The 18,450-nt window shown below is 57.9% G+C and overlaps 1 protein-coding gene and 6 pseudogenes across 1 annotated transcript in view; all 7 read left to right on the forward strand.

Annotated features, from left to right (window-relative positions):
* The window catches only part of LOC129632894 (liprin-alpha-1-like), a 141,991-nt gene that overhangs the window by 87,043 nt on the left and 36,498 nt on the right, over positions 1 to 18,450 (forward strand). The window lies entirely within an intron of this gene.
* LOC129633520 (uncharacterized) lies at positions 692 to 811 on the forward strand (annotated as a pseudogene).
* Positions 4,060 to 4,179, forward strand: LOC129633521 (uncharacterized; annotated as a pseudogene).
* Positions 7,428 to 7,547, forward strand: LOC129633522 (uncharacterized; annotated as a pseudogene).
* Positions 10,796 to 10,915, forward strand: LOC129633523 (uncharacterized; annotated as a pseudogene).
* Positions 14,164 to 14,283, forward strand: LOC129633524 (uncharacterized; annotated as a pseudogene).
* On the forward strand, positions 17,525 to 17,641 carry LOC129633453 (uncharacterized; annotated as a pseudogene).

An 18,450-nucleotide genomic window follows, 5' to 3' on the forward strand; every position in this document is an offset into this window, starting at 1 on the left:
TGTGTGTGTGTGTCTGTCTGTGTGCCTGCCTGTGGTTCGTCTGCTCTCTCAGGAAGGTCGGGTGCTTGGCGGGCGGCGTGGGGACAAGGGGGGCGCCTCGGTAGGGCAAAGGGGCGGGGCTGAGGCGCTCCGGTCGACCGCGCCTCCGTGGCTCCCGGTGGGTTTGGGCAGCGGGCAGGTGCCGGGCAAGTTGGGCGCTCAAGATTCGCTGCGCCTAGGCCCGCAGGAGGTTCAGAGGCCCCCGGGCCGCGGGGATCGGGAGGCGGCGGGCCCCGAAGACCGACACCTCCGGGGTCGCGCGGCCCTGAGCAGCGAACGGGATGGGGGGGGAGGCCCCGCTCAGCCAGCGCGGCCGGGTCTGGAGTGGCCGGGGGTGGGAGGGTGCCGAGACCTCCGCACCCCTCAGCCCACCCCCCAGGCCCCGCGCGCGCGCACGCACGCCCTCCCGGTCACTGGGGGGTCCTGGAAGCCCATCGGGCCCCCGGGCCCGGCCAGGCGGTTGCTGGTCTGGTGTTGGCGGTGTTCGGGGGCCGGGCCGGCGTCAGCAGGCTGGAGTGCGGTCGCGGGTCGTGCGGCTCAAGTACAGCACGGCCCCCCGAGGAGAGGGGCGGCCCGTTGGCCCGACCTGCAGGTCAGAGCGAAAGGGAGGCGAAGCGCAAGGCTCTTAGGGCGCCCCGCGGCGGCCGCGTCCGTCTCCGGCCCTACCGGCCTGAAGGCGCCCGATCTCGTCTGATCTCGGAAGCTAAGCAGGGTCGGGCCTGTTTAGTATCTTGGATGGGAGACCACCTGGGAATTCCGGGTGCTGGAGGCTTTTTTGCCTACCAGAAGAGGTCCTTTAGCCCCCGCCCCGCGTCCCAATTCTTGGACCCACACCCCCCTCGCCCCCCCGCCACCCCCGCAGCCCCAGCCCCTCCCGGGGCGGGGGGAGTGAGTGGGTGGCCGGGGCCCCGACTCCCGCTGCAGACCTGGGTTGCCTCCCCGCGGCCCGCGAGCCCCTCCGCCTTCGCATTCGGCTTTCAGGAAACCAGACGACCGGCCGTCCCGTCTCCCTCTGGGGCTCCTTTGGCTTGCCTCAGGCAATCCCGGGGCTTGCACCGACTCCAGCCAGAGCCCCAGCCCCCGCCCCACCCCCAGCCTCGCAGGCGATCGCGCATGCGCATGCGAGCGCGCGCACAGATCGATGTGCCCAAACGGGGCATCTGGCTTGTTGGCTTGGACTGGGGGTGGATCTATGCCTGGGAGTGGGACTGCTGAACCATAGGCTACTTCTACTTTTAGTTCCTTCGCGAACCTCCATACTCTTTTCCATCCCGGCTGTACCAACTCCCATTCCTACTCAGCGTGGAGGAGAGTTCCCTTTGCTCCACAGCTTCTCCAGCATCTGCTATGGACAGACATTGCAATGAGGCCCAGTCGGACTCGGGCGAAGTGGTCCCTCCTTGGCGTTCGGAGTTGAGTCTCTCCAATCATTAGTGACGTGGAGCAAGATGACCGTTTGGAAATGCAGATGCAATTCTGTCACCATCCTGCTCCAACGGCTCTTGTATTTTCCCATCATATTGAAGATAGGACCAATTCCCTTCATGCCTGCTCCTCACGTTCTTCTCGGATGTCTTTTCCCTGGAATGCCCTCTGCACTCTTTGGCTTCCATCCCATAGGGCATTTTCATTTCTTGAACGTCCTAAGTTTCCCTGGTCACCTAGACTTCCAGGATGCTGTTTTCCCTGCCTGAAATTCTTCCTGCATCTCAACCCTGGTTTACGTAGGTTCCACCTATGGACCTCAACGCAATGGTTACTCTGAAAAGCCTTCCCTGACACCCAGGTTTTGGTGAGGGTAGAGGCCCCTCGACAAGTTCTCAAAGGATCTGCCTGTGATGTATCATTAGATTCGTCTCAGTGAAAGCAGGAACTCGGTGTCTGCTTCTCTCCGCCTTCTAGTTCCAGAAACTTATTACATGCCTCCCAGCTCATCGTAGGTGCTCAGGATTTACTTAGCGTGTGAAAGACAGAAAAGTTCTTGGAAGCCTCCAGGTGTCACTTGGCTCGGCACTTTTGATCTCTTTGTATATTTGGCGATTCCATTCTTTCCTTTCCTGGGTTCATGTGTACGCTATATTCAAGGCACAATCTAAGGCATTAAGACATATCCATCAGTATGGGTTCTTGCTTTCAAGGAACTCGTACAGCAGATTTCTACAGTTTAGGGCTTTTCAAATGCTCTAGAAGAATGTGAACGTTCAGTGTGATCCATTTTCATTTCCAAGAAAGATCGTTTGACTTCCATAGCAAAGGTGGAGACCTTCCGACGTGTAGTCCAATACTTAGACCTTGACCATGTCAGGCAAGTCTTGCGGTTCCTTCTGGAGGTGTGTGGCTCTTGCAGAAACGTGAAGATCTTCCATCGTCCTCGGACTTTGGTGTCATTTGCAATCATCAAGAAAGCTTCCAGGTATAGGTTCCAGACCACCACCGCACACACTCAGTAGCCAACGGAGTGGATTCCAGGAATATGCGTTGTTAACCAGCATCACCGTTGATATTGTTGCTGCACGCTCTATGCAGTGGCCAGGGCCTGGATTGTCCACTGGGTCTCATGTGGAATGGAAAGAAGGGCTTCCCCCACCCCCCACCCCACCCCCCACTCTTGACAGCCTTGTGACTAGAAACGGGCCCCGAAACAAGAATCAGACAAACCAGATAAGCCCAGATGGTAGTCCATGAGATGAAGGAACTAAGCAGCTGGTTGGGATGGCGCCAAGGGGAAAGGTTGCTCTTTTTGTCTCCCGCTCTACTCCTTTCTTCCTGGACGCCTTAGGGGTTCATCATGGAGATTTGAAATAAAGTTCACCAAAGTCATATGTGTTGAATCAAGATTTTGCGTTTCACCATCTCTCAAAAACGAAGAGTGCTTAACCTGCACAGGTTTCTTTCAAAAAAGTCAATTGCTTTTCAGTTCTGGGGTTTCTCTCTTGCCTTGTTCAAGTAGCCTTAAGAGTAAAAATCAACGAAAACTAAAGAAAGATTCCAAGATACCAACAAAGGACACCTTCTGTTTCTTCAATCATCTTTCCACTTAGTAGCACACGAGCTCTTTTCTTTGTATTTTGCCTAGGGAATTCGCAATGTGCTGGTTCAGAGGGCAAGGCATCCGCCCGCAGGAGACTCGGGTTTGACCCCTGGGTCGGGAAGATCCCCTGGAGAAGGTAATGGCAACCCACTCCAGTATTCTCGCCTGGGAAATGCCACGGACAGAGGAGCCTGATGGGCCGCACTCCATGGGTCGTATAAGAGTTGGGCTCAACCCAGCAACTACGAACAGAAGTATTTCCAAAGACCACACTCGTGTGTTTGTGTGTGTGTGTGTGTGTGTGTGTCTGTCTGTCTGTGTGCCTGCCTGTGGTTCGTCTGCTCTCTCAGGAAGGTCGGGTGCTTGGCGGGCGGCGTGGGGACAAGGGGGGCGCCTCGGTAGGGCAAAGGGGCGGGGCTGAGGCGCTCCGGTCGACCGCGCCTCCGTGGCTCCCGGTGGGTTTGGGCAGCGGGCAGGTGCCGGGCAAGTTGGGCGCTCAAGATTCGCTGCGCCTAGGCCCGCAGGAGGTTCAGAGGCCCCCGGGCCGCGGGGATCGGGAGGCGGCGGGCCCCGAAGACCGACACCTCCGGGGTCGCGCGGCCCTGAGCAGCGAAGGGGATGGGGGGGGAGGCCCCGCTCAGCCAGCGCGGCCGGGTCTGGAGTGGCCGGGGGTGGGAGGGCGCCGAGACCTCCGCACCCCTCAGCCCACCCCCCAGGCCCCGCGCGCGCGCACGCACGCCCTCCCGGTCACTGGGGGGTCCTGGAAGCCCATCGGGCCCCCGGGCCCGGCCAGGCGGTTGCTGGTCTGGTGTTGGCGGTGTTCGGGGGCCGGGCCGGCGTCAGCAGGCTGGAGTGCGGTCGCGGGTCGTGCGGCTCAAGTACAGCACGGCCCCCCGAGGAGAGGGGCGGCCCGTTGGCCCGACCTGCAGGTCAGAGCGAAAGGGAGGCGAAGCGCAAGGCTCTTAGGGCGCCCCGCGGCGGCCGCGTCCGTCTCCGGCCCTACCGGCCTGAAGGCGCCCGATCTCGTCTGATCTCGGAAGCTAAGCAGGGTCGGGCCTGTTTAGTATCTTGGATGGGAGACCACCTGGGAATTCCGGGTGCTGGAGGCTTTTTTGCCTACCAGAAGAGGTCCTTTAGCCCCCGCCCCGCGTCCCAATTCTTGGACCCACACCCCCCTCGCCCCCCCGCCACCCCCGCAGCCCCAGCCCCTCCCGGGGCGGGGGGAGTGAGTGGGTGGCCGGGGCCCCGACTCCCGCTGCAGACCTGGGTTGCCTCCCCGCGGCCCGCGAGCCCCTCCGCCTTCGCATTCGGCTTTCAGGAAACCAGACGACCGGCCGTCCCGTCTCCCTCTGGGGCTCCTTTGGCTTGCCTCAGGCAATCCCGGGGCTTGCACCGACTCCAGCCAGAGCCCCAGCCCCCGCCCCACCCCCAGCCTCGCAGGCGATCGCGCATGCGCATGCGAGCGCGCGCACAGATCGATGTGCCCAAACGGGGCATCTGGCTTGTTGGCTTGGACTGGGGGTGGATCTATGCCTGGGAGTGGGACTGCTGAACCATAGGCTACTTCTACTTTTAGTTCCTTCGCGAACCTCCATACTCTTTTCCATCCCGGCTGTACCAACTCCCATTCCTACTCAGCGTGGAGGAGAGTTCCCTTTGCTCCACAGCTTCTCCAGCATCTGCTATGGACAGACATTGCAATGAGGCCCAGTCGGACTCGGGCGAAGTGGTCCCTCCTTGGCGTTCGGAGTTGAGTCTCTCCAATCATTAGTGACGTGGAGCAAGATGACCGTTTGGAAATGCAGATGCAATTCTGTCACCATCCTGCTCCAACGGCTCTTGTATTTTCCCATCATATTGAAGATAGGACCAATTCCCTTCATGCCTGCTCCTCACGTTCTTCTCGGATGTCTTTTCCCTGGAATGCCCTCTGCACTCTTTGGCTTCCATCCCATAGGGCATTTTCATTTCTTGAACGTCCTAAGTTTCCCTGGTCACCTAGACTTCCAGGATGCTGTTTTCCCTGCCTGAAATTCTTCCTGCATCTCAACCCTGGTTTACGTAGGTTCCACCTATGGACCTCAACGCAATGGTTACTCTGAAAAGCCTTCCCTGACACCCAGGTTTTGGTGAGGGTAGAGGCCCCTCGACAAGTTCTCAAAGGATCTGCCTGTGATGTATCATTAGATTCGTCTCAGTGAAAGCAGGAACTCGGTGTCTGCTTCTCTCCGCCTTCTAGTTCCAGAAACTTATTACATGCCTCCCAGCTCATCGTAGGTGCTCAGGATTTACTTAGCGTGTGAAAGACAGAAAAGTTCTTGGAAGCCTCCAGGTGTCACTTGGCTCGGCACTTTTGATCTCTTTGTATATTTGGCGATTCCATTCTTTCCTTTCCTGGGTTCATGTGTACGCTATATTCAAGGCACAATCTAAGGCATTAAGACATATCCATCAGTATGGGTTCTTGCTTTCAAGGAACTCGTACAGCAGATTTCTACAGTTTAGGGCTTTTCAAATGCTCTAGAAGAATGTGAACGTTCAGTGTGATCCATTTTCATTTCCAAGAAAGATCGTTTGACTTCCATAGCAAAGGTGGAGACCTTCCGACGTGTAGTCCAATACTTAGACCTTGACCATGTCAGGCAAGTCTTGCGGTTCCTTCTGGAGGTGTGTGGCTCTTGCAGAAACGTGAAGATCTTCCATCGTCCTCGGACTTTGGTGTCATTTGCAATCATCAAGAAAGCTTCCAGGTATAGGTTCCAGACCACCACCGCACACACTCAGTAGCCAACGGAGTGGATTCCAGGAATATGCGTTGTTAACCAGCATCACCGTTGATATTGTTGCTGCACGCTCTATGCAGTGGCCAGGGCCTGGATTGTCCACTGGGTCTCATGTGGAATGGAAAGAAGGGCTTCCCCCACCCCCCACCCCACCCCCCACTCTTGACAGCCTTGTGACTAGAAACGGGCCCCGAAACAAGAATCAGACAAACCAGATAAGCCCAGATGGTAGTCCATGAGATGAAGGAACTAAGCAGCTGGTTGGGATGGCGCCAAGGGGAAAGGTTGCTCTTTTTGTCTCCCGCTCTACTCCTTTCTTCCTGGACGCCTTAGGGGTTCATCATGGAGATTTGAAATAAAGTTCACCAAAGTCATATGTGTTGAATCAAGATTTTGCGTTTCACCATCTCTCAAAAACGAAGAGTGCTTAACCTGCACAGGTTTCTTTCAAAAAAGTCAATTGCTTTTCAGTTCTGGGGTTTCTCTCTTGCCTTGTTCAAGTAGCCTTAAGAGTAAAAATCAACGAAAACTAAAGAAAGATTCCAAGATACCAACAAAGGACACCTTCTGTTTCTTCAATCATCTTTCCACTTAGTAGCACACGAGCTCTTTTCTTTGTATTTTGCCTAGGGAATTCGCAATGTGCTGGTTCAGAGGGCAAGGCATCCGCCCGCAGGAGACTCGGGTTTGACCCCTGGGTCGGGAAGATCCCCTGGAGAAGGTAATGGCAACCCACTCCAGTATTCTCGCCTGGGAAATGCCACGGACAGAGGAGCCTGATGGGCCGCACTCCATGGGTCGTATAAGAGTTGGGCTCAACCCAGCAACTACGAACAGAAGTATTTCCAAAGACCACACTCGTGTGTTTGTGTGTGTGTGTGTGTGTGTGTGTGTGTCTGTCTGTGTGCCTGCCTGTGGTTCGTCTGCTCTCTCAGGAAGGTCGGGTGCTTGGCGGGCGGCGTGGGGACAAGGGGGGCGCCTCGGTAGGGCAAAGGGGCGGGGCTGAGGCGCTCCGGTCGACCGCGCCTCCGTGGCTCCCGGTGGGTTTGGGCAGCGGGCAGGTGCCGGGCAAGTTGGGCGCTCAAGATTCGCTGCGCCTAGGCCCGCAGGAGGTTCAGAGGCCCCCGGGCCGCGGGGATCGGGAGGCGGCGGGCCCCGAAGACCGACACCTCCGGGGTCGCGCGGCCCTGAGCAGCGAACGGGATGGGGGGGGAGGCCCCGCTCAGCCAGCGCGGCCGGGTCTGGAGTGGCCGGGGGTGGGAGGGCGCCGAGACCTCCGCACCCCTCAGCCCACCCCCCAGGCCCCGCGCGCGCGCACGCACGCCCTCCCGGTCACTGGGGGGTCCTGGAAGCCCATCGGGCCCCCGGGCCCGGCCAGGCGGTTGCTGGTCTGGTGTTGGCGGTGTTCGGGGGCCGGGCCGGCGTCAGCAGGCTGGAGTGCGGTCGCGGGTCGTGCGGCTCAAGTACAGCACGGCCCCCCGAGGAGAGGGGCGGCCCGTTGGCCCGACCTGCAGGTCAGAGCGAAAGGGAGGCGAAGCGCAAGGCTCTTAGGGCGCCCCGCGGCGGCCGCGTCCGTCTCCGGCCCTACCGGCCTGAAGGCGCCCGATCTCGTCTGATCTCGGAAGCTAAGCAGGGTCGGGCCTGTTTAGTATCTTGGATGGGAGACCACCTGGGAATTCCGGGTGCTGGAGGCTTTTTTGCCTACCAGAAGAGGTCCTTTAGCCCCCGCCCCGCGTCCCAATTCTTGGACCCACACCCCCCTCGCCCCCCCGCCACCCCCGCAGCCCCAGCCCCTCCCGGGGCGGGGGGAGTGAGTGGGTGGCCGGGGCCCCGACTCCCGCTGCAGACCTGGGTTGCCTCCCCGCGGCCCGCGAGCCCCTCCGCCTTCGCATTCGGCTTTCAGGAAACCAGACGACCGGCCGTCCCGTCTCCCTCTGGGGCTCCTTTGGCTTGCCTCAGGCAATCCCGGGGCTTGCACCGACTCCAGCCAGAGCCCCAGCCCCCGCCCCACCCCCAGCCTCGCAGGCGATCGCGCATGCGCATGCGAGCGCGCGCACAGATCGATGTGCCCAAACGGGGCATCTGGCTTGTTGGCTTGGACTGGGGGTGGATCTATGCCTGGGAGTGGGACTGCTGAACCATAGGCTACTTCTACTTTTAGTTCCTTCGCGAACCTCCATACTCTTTTCCATCCCGGCTGTACCAACTCCCATTCCTACTCAGCGTGGAGGAGAGTTCCCTTTGCTCCACAGCTTCTCCAGCATCTGCTATGGACAGACATTGCAATGAGGCCCAGTCGGACTCGGGCGAAGTGGTCCCTCCTTGGCGTTCGGAGTTGAGTCTCTCCAATCATTAGTGACGTGGAGCAAGATGACCGTTTGGAAATGCAGATGCAATTCTGTCACCATCCTGCTCCAACGGCTCTTGTATTTTCCCATCATATTGAAGATAGGACCAATTCCCTTCATGCCTGCTCCTCACGTTCTTCTCGGATGTCTTTTCCCTGGAATGCCCTCTGCACTCTTTGGCTTCCATCCCATAGGGCATTTTCATTTCTTGAACGTCCTAAGTTTCCCTGGTCACCTAGACTTCCAGGATGCTGTTTTCCCTGCCTGAAATTCTTCCTGCATCTCAACCCTGGTTTACGTAGGTTCCACCTATGGACCTCAACGCAATGGTTACTCTGAAAAGCCTTCCCTGACACCCAGGTTTTGGTGAGGGTAGAGGCCCCTCGACAAGTTCTCAAAGGATCTGCCTGTGATGTATCATTAGATTCGTCTCAGTGAAAGCAGGAACTCGGTGTCTGCTTCTCTCCGCCTTCTAGTTCCAGAAACTTATTACATGCCTCCCAGCTCATCGTAGGTGCTCAGGATTTACTTAGCGTGTGAAAGACAGAAAAGTTCTTGGAAGCCTCCAGGTGTCACTTGGCTCGGCACTTTTGATCTCTTTGTATATTTGGCGATTCCATTCTTTCCTTTCCTGGGTTCATGTGTACGCTATATTCAAGGCACAATCTAAGGCATTAAGACATATCCATCAGTATGGGTTCTTGCTTTCAAGGAACTCGTACAGCAGATTTCTACAGTTTAGGGCTTTTCAAATGCTCTAGAAGAATGTGAACGTTCAGTGTGATCCATTTTCATTTCCAAGAAAGATCGTTTGACTTCCATAGCAAAGGTGGAGACCTTCCGACGTGTAGTCCAATACTTAGACCTTGACCATGTCAGGCAAGTCTTGCGGTTCCTTCTGGAGGTGTGTGGCTCTTGCAGAAACGTGAAGATCTTCCATCGTCCTCGGACTTTGGTGTCATTTGCAATCATCAAGAAAGCTTCCAGGTATAGGTTCCAGACCACCACCGCACACACTCAGTAGCCAACGGAGTGGATTCCAGGAATATGCGTTGTTAACCAGCATCACCGTTGATATTGTTGCTGCACGCTCTATGCAGTGGCCAGGGCCTGGATTGTCCACTGGGTCTCATGTGGAATGGAAAGAAGGGCTTCCCCCACCCCCCACCCCACCCCCCACTCTTGACAGCCTTGTGACTAGAAACGGGCCCCGAAACAAGAATCAGACAAACCAGATAAGCCCAGATGGTAGTCCATGAGATGAAGGAACTAAGCAGCTGGTTGGGATGGCGCCAAGGGGAAAGGTTGCTCTTTTTGTCTCCCGCTCTACTCCTTTCTTCCTGGACGCCTTAGGGGTTCATCATGGAGATTTGAAATAAAGTTCACCAAAGTCATATGTGTTGAATCAAGATTTTGCGTTTCACCATCTCTCAAAAACGAAGAGTGCTTAACCTGCACAGGTTTCTTTCAAAAAAGTCAATTGCTTTTCAGTTCTGGGGTTTCTCTCTTGCCTTGTTCAAGTAGCCTTAAGAGTAAAAATCAACGAAAACTAAAGAAAGATTCCAAGATACCAACAAAGGACACCTTCTGTTTCTTCAATCATCTTTCCACTTAGTAGCACACGAGCTCTTTTCTTTGTATTTTGCCTAGGGAATTCGCAATGTGCTGGTTCAGAGGGCAAGGCATCCGCCCGCAGGAGACTCGGGTTTGACCCCTGGGTCGGGAAGATCCCCTGGAGAAGGTAATGGCAACCCACTCCAGTATTCTCGCCTGGGAAATGCCACGGACAGAGGAGCCTGATGGGCCGCACTCCATGGGTCGTATAAGAGTTGGGCTCAACCCAGCAACTACGAACAGAAGTATTTCCAAAGACCACACTCGTGTGTTTGTGTGTGTGTGTGTGTGTGTGTGTCTGTCTGTCTGTGTGCCTGCCTGTGGTTCGTCTGCTCTCTCAGGAAGGTCGGGTGCTTGGCGGGCGGCGTGGGGACAAGGGGGGCGCCTCGGTAGGGCAAAGGGGCGGGGCTGAGGCGCTCCGGTCGACCGCGCCTCCGTGGCTCCCGGTGGGTTTGGGCAGCGGGCAGGTGCCGGGCAAGTTGGGCGCTCAAGATTCGCTGCGCCTAGGCCCGCAGGAGGTTCAGAGGCCCCCGGGCCGCGGGGATCGGGAGGCGGCGGGCCCCGAAGACCGACACCTCCGGGGTCGCGCGGCCCTGAGCAGCGAACGGGATGGGGGGGGAGGCCCCGCTCAGCCAGCGCGGCCGGGTCTGGAGTGGCCGGGGGTGGGAGGGCGCCGAGACCTCCGCACCCCTCAGCCCACCCCCCAGGCCCCGCGCGCGCGCACGCACGCCCTCCCGGTCACTGGGGGGTCCTGGAAGCCCATCGGGCCCCCGGGCCCGGCCAGGCGGTTGCTGGTCTGGTGTTGGCGGTGTTCGGGGGCCGGGCCGGCGTCAGCAGGCTGGAGTGCGGTCGCGGGTCGTGCGGCTCAAGTACAGCACGGCCCCCCGAGGAGAGGGGCGGCCCGTTGGCCCGACCTGCAGGTCAGAGCGAAAGGGAGGCGAAGCGCAAGGCTCTTAGGGCGCCCCGCGGCGGCCGCGTCCGTCTCCGGCCCTACCGGCCTGAAGGCGCCCGATCTCGTCTGATCTCGGAAGCTAAGCAGGGTCGGGCCTGTTTAGTATCTTGGATGGGAGACCACCTGGGAATTCCGGGTGCTGGAGGCTTTTTTGCCTACCAGAAGAGGTCCTTTAGCCCCCGCCCCGCGTCCCAATTCTTGGACCCACACCCCCCTCGCCCCCCCGCCACCCCCGCAGCCCCAGCCCCTCCCGGGGCGGGGGGAGTGAGTGGGTGGCCGGGGCCCCGACTCCCGCTGCAGACCTGGGTTGCCTCCCCGCGGCCCGCGAGCCCCTCCGCCTTCGCATTCGGCTTTCAGGAAACCAGACGACCGGCCGTCCCGTCTCCCTCTGGGGCTCCTTTGGCTTGCCTCAGGCAATCCCGGGGCTTGCACCGACTCCAGCCAGAGCCCCAGCCCCCGCCCCACCCCCAGCCTCGCAGGCGATCGCGCATGCGCATGCGAGCGCGCGCACAGATCGATGTGCCCAAACGGGGCATCTGGCTTGTTGGCTTGGACTGGGGGTGGATCTATGCCTGGGAGTGGGACTGCTGAACCATAGGCTACTTCTACTTTTAGTTCCTTCGCGAACCTCCATACTCTTTTCCATCCCGGCTGTACCAACTCCCATTCCTACTCAGCGTGGAGGAGAGTTCCCTTTGCTCCACAGCTTCTCCAGCATCTGCTATGGACAGACATTGCAATGAGGCCCAGTCGGACTCGGGCGAAGTGGTCCCTCCTTGGCGTTCGGAGTTGAGTCTCTCCAATCATTAGTGACGTGGAGCAAGATGACCGTTTGGAAATGCAGATGCAATTCTGTCACCATCCTGCTCCAACGGCTCTTGTATTTTCCCATCATATTGAAGATAGGACCAATTCCCTTCATGCCTGCTCCTCACGTTCTTCTCGGATGTCTTTTCCCTGGAATGCCCTCTGCACTCTTTGGCTTCCATCCCATAGGGCATTTTCATTTCTTGAACGTCCTAAGTTTCCCTGGTCACCTAGACTTCCAGGATGCTGTTTTCCCTGCCTGAAATTCTTCCTGCATCTCAACCCTGGTTTACGTAGGTTCCACCTATGGACCTCAACGCAATGGTTACTCTGAAAAGCCTTCCCTGACACCCAGGTTTTGGTGAGGGTAGAGGCCCCTCGACAAGTTCTCAAAGGATCTGCCTGTGATGTATCATTAGATTCGTCTCAGTGAAAGCAGGAACTCGGTGTCTGCTTCTCTCCGCCTTCTAGTTCCAGAAACTTATTACATGCCTCCCAGCTCATCGTAGGTGCTCAGGATTTACTTAGCGTGTGAAAGACAGAAAAGTTCTTGGAAGCCTCCAGGTGTCACTTGGCTCGGCACTTTTGATCTCTTTGTATATTTGGCGATTCCATTCTTTCCTTTCCTGGGTTCATGTGTACGCTATATTCAAGGCACAATCTAAGGCATTAAGACATATCCATCAGTATGGGTTCTTGCTTTCAAGGAACTCGTACAGCAGATTTCTACAGTTTAGGGCTTTTCAAATGCTCTAGAAGAATGTGAACGTTCAGTGTGATCCATTTTCATTTCCAAGAAAGATCGTTTGACTTCCATAGCAAAGGTGGAGACCTTCCGACGTGTAGTCCAATACTTAGACCTTGACCATGTCAGGCAAGTCTTGCGGTTCCTTCTGGAGGTGTGTGGCTCTTGCAGAAACGTGAAGATCTTCCATCGTCCTCGGACTTTGGTGTCATTTGCAATCATCAAGAAAGCTTCCAGGTATAGGTTCCAGACCACCACCGCACACACTCAGTAGCCAACGGAGTGGATTCCAGGAATATGCGTTGTTAACCAGCATCACCGTTGATATTGTTGCTGCACGCTCTATGCAGTGGCCAGGGCCTGGATTGTCCACTGGGTCTCATGTGGAATGGAAAGAAGGGCTTCCCCCACCCCCCACCCCACCCCCCACTCTTGACAGCCTTGTGACTAGAAACGGGCCCCGAAACAAGAATCAGACAAACCAGATAAGCCCAGATGGTAGTCCATGAGATGAAGGAACTAAGCAGCTGGTTGGGATGGCGCCAAGGGGAAAGGTTGCTCTTTTTGTCTCCCGCTCTACTCCTTTCTTCCTGGACGCCTTAGGGTTCATCATGGAGATTTGAAATAAAGTTCACCAAAGTCATATGTGTTGAATCAAGATTTTGCGTTTCACCATCTCTCAAAAACGGAAGAGTGCTTAACCTGCACAGGTTTCTTTCAAAAAAGTCAATTGCTTTTCAGTTCTGGGGTTTCTCTCTTGCCTTGTTCAAGTAGCCTTAAGAGTAAAAATCAACGAAAACTAAAGAAAGATTCCAAGATACCAACAAAGGACACCTTCTGTTTCTTCAATCATCTTTCCACTTAGTAGCACACGAGCTCTTTTCTTTGTATTTTGCCTAGGGAATTCGCAATGTGCTGGTTCAGAGGGCAAGGCATCCGCCCGCAGGAGACTCGGGTTTGACCCCTGGGTCGGGAAGATCCCCTGGAGAAGGTAATGGCAACCCACTCCAGTATTCTCGCCTGGGAAATGCCACGGACAGAGGAGCCTGATGGGCCGCACTCCATGGGTCGTATAAGAGTTGGGCTCAACCCAGCAACTACGAACAGAAGTATTTCCAAAGACCACACTCGTGTGTTTGTGTGTGTGTGTGTGTGTGTGTGTCTGTCTGTCTGTGTGCCTGCCTGTGGTTCGTCTGCTCTCTCAGGAAGGTCGGGTGCTTGGCGGGCGGCGTGGGGACAAGGGGGGCGCCTCGGTAGGGCAAAGGGGCGGGGCTGAGGCGCTCCGGTCGACCGCGCCTCCGTGGCTCCCGGTGGGTTTGGGCAGCGGGCAGGTGCCGGGCAAGTTGGGCGCTCAAGATTCGCTGCGCCTAGGCCCGCAGGAGGTTCAGAGGCCCCCGGGCCGCGGGGATCGGGAGGCGGCGGGCCCCGAAGACCGACACCTCCGGGGTCGCGCGGCCCTGAGCAGCGAACGGGATGGGGGGGGAGGCCCCGCTCAGCCAGCGCGGCCGGGTCTGGAGTGGCCGGGGGTGGGAGGGCGCCGAGACCTCCGCACCCCTCAGCCCACCCCCCAGGCCCCGCGCGCGCGCACGCACGCCCTCCCGGTCACTGGGGGGTCCTGGAAGCCCATCGGGCCCCCGGGCCCGGCCAGGCGGTTGCTGGTCTGGTGTTGGCGGTGTTCGGGGGCCGGGCCGGCGTCAGCAGGCTGGAGTGCGGTCGCGGGTCGTGCGGCTCAAGTACAGCACGGCCCCCCGAGGAGAGGGGCGGCCCGTTGGCCCGACCTGCAGGTCAGAGCGAAAGGGAGGCGAAGCGCAAGGCTCTTAGGGCGCCCCGCGGCGGCCGCGTCCGTCTCCGGCCCTACCGGCCTGAAGGCGCCCGATCTCGTCTGATCTCGGAAGCTAAGCAGGGTCGGGCCTGTTTAGTATCTTGGATGGGAGACCACCTGGGAATTCCGGGTGCTGGAGGCTTTTTTGCCTACCAGAAGAGGTCCTTTAGCCCCCGCCCCACGTCCCAATTCTTGGACCCACACCCCCCTCGCCCCCCCGCCACCCCCGCAGCCCCAGCCCCTCCCGGGGCGGGGGGAGTGAGTGGGTGGCCGGGGCCCCGACTCCCGCTGCAGACCTGGGTTGCCTCCCCGCGGCCCGCGAGCCCCTCCGCCTTCGCATTCGGCTTTCAGGAAACCAGACGACCGGCCGTCCCGTCTCCCTCTGGGGCTCCTTTGGCTTGCCTCAGGCAATCCCGGGGCTTGCACCGACTCCAGCCAGAGCCCCAGCCCCCGCCCCACCCCCAGCCTCGCAGGCGATCGCGCATGCGCATGCGAGCGCGCGCACAGATCGATGTGCCCAAACGGGGCATCTGGCTTGTTGGCTTGGACTGGGGTGGATCTATGCCTGGGAGTGGGACTGCTGAACCATAGGCTACTTCTACTTTTAGTTCCTTCGCGAACCTCCATACTCTTTTCCATCCCGGCTGTACCAACTCCCATTCCTACTCAGCGTGGAGGAGAGTTCCCTTTGCTCCACAGCTTCTCCAGCATCTGCTATGGACAGACATTGCAATGAGGCCCAGTCGGACTCGGGCGAAGTGGTCCCTCCTTGGCGTTCGGAGTTGAGTCTCTCCAATCATTAGTGACGTGGAGCAAGATGACCGTTTGGAAATGCAGATGCAATTCTGTCACCATCCTGCTCCAACGGCTCTTGTATTTTCCCATCATATTGAAGATAGGACCAATTCCCTTCATGCCTGCTCCTCACGTTCTTCTCGGATGTCTTTTCCCTGGAATGCCCTCTGCACTCTTTGGCTTCCATCCCATAGGGCATTTTCATTTCTTGAACGTCCTAAGTTTCCCTGGTCACCTAGACTTCCAGGATGCTGTTTTCCCTGCCTGAAATTCTTCCTGCATCTCAACCCTGGTTTACGTAGGTTCCACCTATGGACCTCAACGCAATGGTTACTCTGAAAAGCCTTCCCTGACACCCAGGTTTTGGTGAGGGTAGAGGCCCCTCGACAAGTTCTCAAAGGATCTGCCTGTGATGTATCATTAGATTCGTCTCAGTGAAAGCAGGAACTCGGTGTCTGCTTCTCTCCGCCTTCTAGTTCCAGAAACTTATTACATGCCTCCCAGCTCATCGTAGGTGCTCAGGATTTACTTAGCGTGTGAAAGACAGAAAAGTTCTTGGAAGCCTCCAGGTGTCACTTGGCTCGGCACTTTTGATCTCTTTGTATATTTGGCGATTCCATTCTTTCCTTTCCTGGGTTCATGTGTACGCTATATTCAAGGCACAATCTAAGGCATTAAGACATATCCATCAGTATGGGTTCTTGCTTTCAAGGAACTCGTACAGCAGATTTCTACAGTTTAGGGCTTTTCAAATGCTCTAGAAGAATGTGAACGTTCAGTGTGATCCATTTTCATTTCCAAGAAAGATCGTTTGACTTCCATAGCAAAGGTGGAGACCTTCCGACGTGTAGTCCAATACTTAGACCTTGACCATGTCAGGCAAGTCTTGCGGTTCCTTCTGGAGGTGTGTGGCTCTTGCAGAAACGTGAAGATCTTCCTCGTCCTCGGACTTTGGTGTCATTTGCAATCATCAAGAAAGCTTCCAGGTATAGGTTCCAGACCACCACCGCACACACTCAGTAGCCAACGGAGTGGATTCCAGGAATATGCGTTGTTAACCAGCATCACCGTTGATATTGTTGCTGCACGCTCTATGCAGTGGCCAGGGCCTGGATTGTCCACTGGGTCTCATGTGGAATGGAAAGAAGGGCTTCCCCCACCCCCCACCCACCCCCCACTCTTGACAGCCTTGTGACTAGAAACGGGCCCCGAAACAAGAATCAGACAAACCAGATAAGCCCAGATGGTAGTCCATGAGATGAAGGAACTAAGCAGCTGGTTGGGATGGCGCCAAGGGGAAAGGTTGCTCTTTTTGTCTCCCGCTCTACTCCTTTCTTCCTGACGCCTTAGGGGTTCATCATGAGATTTGAAATAAAGTTCACCAAAGTCATATGTGTTGAATCAAGATTTTGCGTTTCACCATCTCTCAAAAACGAAGAGTGCTTAACCTGCACAGGTTTCTTTCAAAAAAGTCAATTGCTTTTCAGTTCTGGGGTTTCTCTCTTGCCTTGTTCAAGTAGCCTTAAGAGTAAAAATCAACGAAAACTAAAGAAAGATTCCAAGATACCAACAAAGGACACCTTCTGTTTCTTCAATCATCTTTCCACTTAGTAGCACACGAGCTCTTTCTTTGTATTTTGCCTAGGGAATTCGCAATGTGCTGGTTCAGAGGGCAAGGCATCCGCCCGCAGGAGACTCGGGTTTGACCCCTGGGTCGGGAAGATCCCCTGGAGAAGGTAATGGCAACCCACTCCAGTATTCTCGCCTGGGAAATGCCACGGACAGAGGAGCCTGATGGGCCGCACTCCATGGGTCGTATAAGAGTTGGGCCTCAACCCAGCAACTACGAACAGAAGTATTTCCAAAGACCACACTCGTGTGTTTGTGTGTGTGTGTGTGTGTGTGTGTCTGTCTGTCTGTGTGCCTGCCTGTGGTTCGTCTGCTCTCTCAGGAAGGTCGGGTGCTTGGCGGGCGGCGTGGGGACAAGGGGGGCGCCTCGGTAGGGCAAAGGGGCGGGGCTGAGGCGCTCCGGTCGACCGCGCCTCCGTGGCTCCGGGTGGGTTTGGGCAGCGGGCAGGTGCCGGGCAAGTTGGGCGCTCAAGATTCGCTGCGCCTAGGCCCGCAGGAGGTTCAGAGGCCCCCGGGCCGCGGGGATCGGGAGGCGGCGGGCCCCGAAGACCGACACCTCCGGGTCGCGCGGCCCTGAGCAGCGAACGGGATGGGGGGGAGGCCCCGCTCAGCCAGCGCGGCCGGGTCTGGAGTGGCCGGGGGTGGGAGGGCGCCGAGACCTCCGCACCCTCAGCCCACCCCCCAGGCCCCGCGCGCGCGCACGCACGCCCTCCCGGTCACTGGGGGGTCCTGGAAGCCCATCGGGCCCCCGGGCCCGGCCAGGCGGTTGCTGGTCTGGTGTTGGCGGTGTTCGGGGGCCGGGCCGGCGTCAGCAGGCTGGAGTGCGGTCGCGGGTCGTGCGGCTCAAGTACAGCACGGCCCCCCGAGGAGAGGGGCGGCCCGTTGGCCCGACCTGCAGGTCAGAGCGAAAGGAGGCGAAGCGCAAGGCTCTTAAGGGCGCCCCGCGGGCGGCCGCGTCCGTCTCCGGCCCTACCGGCCTGAAGGCGCCCGATCTCGTCTGATCTCGGAAGCTAAGCAGGGTCGGGCCTGTTTAGTATCTTGGATGGAGACACCTGGGAATTCGGGTGCTGGAGGCTTTTTTGCCTACCAGAAGAGGTCCTTTAGCCCCGCCCCGCGTCCCAATTCTTGGACCCACACCCCCCTCGCCCCCCCCGCCCCACCCCCGCAGCCCCAGCCCCTCCCGGGGCGGGGGGAGTGAGTGGGTGGCCGGGGCCCCGACTCCCGCTGCAGACCTGGGTTGCCTCCCCGCGGCCCGCCGAGCCCCTCCGCCTTCGCATTCGGCTTTCAGGAAACAGACGACCGGCCGTCCCGTCTCCCGTCTCCCTCTGGGGCTCCTTTGGCTTGCCTCAGGCAATCCCGGGGCTTGCACCGACTCCAGCCAGAGCCCCAGCCCCCGCCCCACCCCCAGCCTCGCAGGCGATCGCGCATGCGCATGCGAGCGCGCGCACAGATCGATGTGCCCAAACGGGGCATCTGGCTTGTTGGCTTGGACTGGGGGTGGATCTATGCCTGGGAGTGGGACTGCTGAACCATAGGCTACTTCTACTTTTAGTTCCTTCGCGAACCTCCATACTCTTTTCCATCCCGGCTGTACCAACTCCCATTCCTACTCAGCGTGGAGGAGAGTTCCCTTTGCTCCACAGCTTCTCCAGCATCTGCTATGGACAGACATTGCAATGAGGCCCAGTCGGACTCGGGCGAAGTGGTCCCTCCTTGGCGTTCGGAGTTGAGTCTCTCCAATCATTAGTGACGTGGAGCAAGATGACCGTTTGGAAATGCAGATGCAATTCTGTCACCATCCTGCTCCAACGGCTCTTGTATTTTCCCATCATATTGAAGATAGGACCAATTCCCTTCATGCCTGCTCCTCACGTTCTTCTCGGAT

The sequence above is a fragment of the Bubalus kerabau genome, chromosome 18, assembly GCF_029407905.1.
Source record: "Bubalus kerabau isolate K-KA32 ecotype Philippines breed swamp buffalo chromosome 18, PCC_UOA_SB_1v2, whole genome shotgun sequence".
Taxonomy (NCBI): Eukaryota; Metazoa; Chordata; class Mammalia; order Artiodactyla; family Bovidae; genus Bubalus; species Bubalus kerabau.